We start from the raw sequence: 3,808 nt of genomic DNA, 5'->3' as shown, positions 1-3,808 counted from the left end.
TCTGGCTTCAAGTTTTAAAACTTCCTTTGAATAAGTGCCTGTGCTACCCACAGTCAACTATCAACTGTTGGGTAACGAGGAATTTATTCTGATTTCTGATCTTGGATTTATGGAAGTAGAAGAGGAATGGTAGGGCCCTATTCTTTCTGGCCACCTTGGTACTCTTTTAAAATATGTTTAGATTTATTTATGAGAAAGGGAGGGAGAGAGAAAGCATGATTCCAGTAGACACATGGAATGTCTGACAGTGAACTTAGGACCTCATGCTTTCAAGTTCAATGCTTCACCCATAGTGCCCCGTCTCAGACTGCACACCTTGACACTTCTAGACATGCCTACGTTTCCCTCAGCAATGTTTTCACTCATAGCAAGACAATATGGCATCATTGTCTGACAGAGGTATCTGACCTATAGTGGTAAAAAACATTTGCCAAGGCCCACAAAGAAGTAAAAATAGAAAGTGAACTTAGAAATGAACTGTGTTAGGAACTGAAAGATAGCTCACCCAGTAAAGCACACACTTTACCATGTCTGAGGACCTAGGTTCAAGGCCCCAATGCCATGACAGCACTATACACATGGAAATACTAGGTCCTAATCCAGACTCCCAACAGCAGCATCCTAGTAGTATAGTGTACTTTAGGGGCCAAATAAGGCAAGCTGGAATCACGTAGACACTGTAAAAAGCATGGAATTCCTCTAAATCTGTTCCTTTGGGTATAGAATGAAGATAATATTGCCAGTCTCCAGATCTGTGGGGGGAAGTAAATAATACAATAGGTTTCTAAATTTCTCACCTACTTACCATATAAATGTTCTTAACTCACAGCCATACAAAGGATGTACCCAGCCTTGTAAGAGGCAGGAACATCAGGGACTGATACAAAGCTTAGATCTGCCACTTATTTTAGGTGTCTTATCCTCTCTGATCTCAGGTTTCATCTGCAAAGTGAGGATAACATTGAGTTACAAGAGCAACATAATAGGATAGAACCAGACAGAAAAAGCTTGTGTTTTGTGCCTTTTGCTACCTACCCCCCAGTCAGCTGTGACACCATGACAAAGCCACCCAAAAACCATTTTCAATGTGCAATCAGCACAGGAAATCAACCAGTGAAGGCTAGAGGTATTAAAAAAAAGTTTCCCTGGGAATTTGTCTCCCCTTTAAGAAATTTCAAGGACAAAAGGCTGGATTTTTCTAATTCCTAAAATAAATTAACTGGATTGCAGAGAAAGCTTTAGTACTTGAATCCTTGAAACATCAATTTGAGAAATTGTTGTTAAAATTCGGAAGGTTCCTGAGTTCCAGAGTAACAACAAATGGCGCCCAACGTGGGGCTGACCTGCGCATCTCTCAGATAAGTAAAGACAATTTGGCTACCTATGCACTATGGCCTTCTCTTCTGCTTGTGAAGAGATCTCCAAAGGCCTCTGCTCTTTCTTCACGAGACTGTTTTGCTGTTTCTGGAACATTTATCTCTGGACCACTCTGTGGTTTCCACTCGTTCGGGCGCACTCAGAACAGCCAGCGAGAATAGCCAGCGGGCAGGAGGCGAGGTGCGGAGCTGCTGTTTCCACCTGGTTAAACAGCCAGCCAGCCGGTTGCGCCCAGACAACCCCGCGCACCGCGCCCGCAGCCCTGCAGCCCACAAGAGGCCTACGCCAGCACACAAGAGCCCCTGGAGCCCGAGGCCAACATGCAAGAGCCCGAGGTCAACACGCAAGAGCCCGAGGCCAGCCCACAGGAGCCGGCTCTCCACCGCGTGGAGCAGGGCACTGGACGCGTGATCCCTCCACGCTGCTCAGCCACTGCGAGCAGGGCAGCAGACATGGCAGGGCCATGGGGCAGGGCCGCGGTGGCCTATCATGGCCGCCACCCCTGGGCACCTAGGCCCACGCCTTCTACAAAGATGGCCTGCCTGCCCTCTTTCTATGAATTCTGGAACCATCCCGGGCCTCCCGGACCCCCGGGCTCCCTGCTGAAACTGGGCACACGAGATCTCCAGCCACCAGTCTGGTCTGAAGGCAGACAAGCTGGAGTATGCAGAGATTTGTGCAGAGATCGCAACCTGCAATTCCTAAAAGTGAAGCTGCGCGGGAAGCCACCTCCATGGTGAACCCCCCCCCCAACAACTAAGACAGTACAGATTTAAATTCGTGTTTAAAATGACATGTCTTCGTAACAAAGGTTTCTCTCCTTGTGTATTAATGACCATGTTTATGTGTATGTTTAAAGTTTGGTAAACAGTAGCTTTAAGGCTAAATTCTTACTAGTCAAAAGTTAAATGAAAAAGGTTTTCAATGTAATTCTCATAAAGATAAAATTAACTTACATTTAAAGTCTAAGGTAAAAATTAGTTAACAATCAATATATTTTAACTAAGTTAGTCTAAACAAAAGGTTAAATAGACTTATTGATATGTAAAACTCTCCATTACCTTCTCTATTAGAAATGGTAGATCGCACAATGGCTATGCTAATTATTCTCATGCCTGAGGTTTCCTCTCCGGCCCACATCTAGGGTGTGTCTCCATCTTGAATGGGTGTAACAAAAGGTTAAAAGACGTTGTTGATATGTAAAAGTCTCAAATTCCTTCTCTATTAGAAACGTTGTTGGATCATGCAGTAGATATGCTAATAACAAGTTTTGTTTCATAGTAAGTAAGTTGCAGCCAGCTGCCATTGGGACTCTAGGCCATTCCCCGCCCCCATGCAAATGCCCGTCGAGGCAAGTAGCCCCCCAGAGGCAAGAAATTTTTTTTTTAAGCTGATAAAGTTTAGTTTGTGCCAGAAGCAATGGATTTGTAGTGTAGGCACCAAGCCCAGCAATAACCCTGGAGGCAAAAAAAAAAAAAAAAAAAAAAAAAAGATCCTCTTTCTGAAGTTCCTATAAGTTCTTCACAGAAGGGCTCTTGGAGACCCCCATTTTATATAGAGGAACTAATGTCCAGAAAACACAGTAGAGTCAGAAGTAGAGCTTGGTATTGTCCCCTCCCAAATACCTTTTTCTATGGAGAAAAGTTTTTGTTTTTGTTTTTCCTTCAGGGGCTCGGTGCCTGTACTACAAATCCACTGCTCCTGGAGGCTATTTTTTCCCTTTTTTTGCTCTTGTTTATTGTTGTTGTTGTTACTATTGCTATTATTGATGTCATTGTTAGGTAGGACAAAGAGAATTCAAGAGAGGAGGGGAAGACAGAGAGGTGGAGAGAAAGACACTTGCAGACTTGTTTCACCACCTGTGAAGTGACCCCCCTGCTGGGGCTTGAACCAAGATCCTTACACCAGTCCTTGAGCTTCATGCCATGTGTACTTAACCTGCTGCGCTACCGCCCAGCCTCCGGGGAAAAGCTTTTAAAAACATAAGGGAGTGCCAAACACAAAAATAATAAAAGCATGGCTCCACCAATTACAGTATGTGGAGGGAGCAGGGCAGAGGTTTTTATACTTTTTTTTTTCCCTCCAGGGTTATTGCTGGGGCTTGGTGCCTGCACTACACATCCACTGCTCCTGGGGGCCATTTTTTTCCCCATTTTGTTGCCCTTGTTGTTGTTGATGTTGTTGTTCTTGGATAGGGCAGATAGAAATAGAGAGGAGTGGAAGACAGGGGCAGAGAAAGACACCTGCAGACCTGCTTTACCACTAGCAAAGCAACCCACCTGCAGGTGGGAAGCCAGGGACTTGAACTGGGATCTTTACGCTGGTCCTTGTGCAACAAATATGAAAAACACTGGTTCAGTGATGAAGTGAAAATGTTAGTATGGTTGTCTCAAAAACTATTCCCATGGAGCAAGGCACCAGAACCTGCTGA

Source organism: Erinaceus europaeus, chromosome 10 (assembly GCF_950295315.1).
Source record: "Erinaceus europaeus chromosome 10, mEriEur2.1, whole genome shotgun sequence".
NCBI lineage: Eukaryota > Metazoa > Chordata > Mammalia > Eulipotyphla > Erinaceidae > Erinaceus > Erinaceus europaeus.
The sequence above is the reverse complement of the archived record's forward strand: the minus strand, read 5'-3'. Positions refer to the sequence as shown.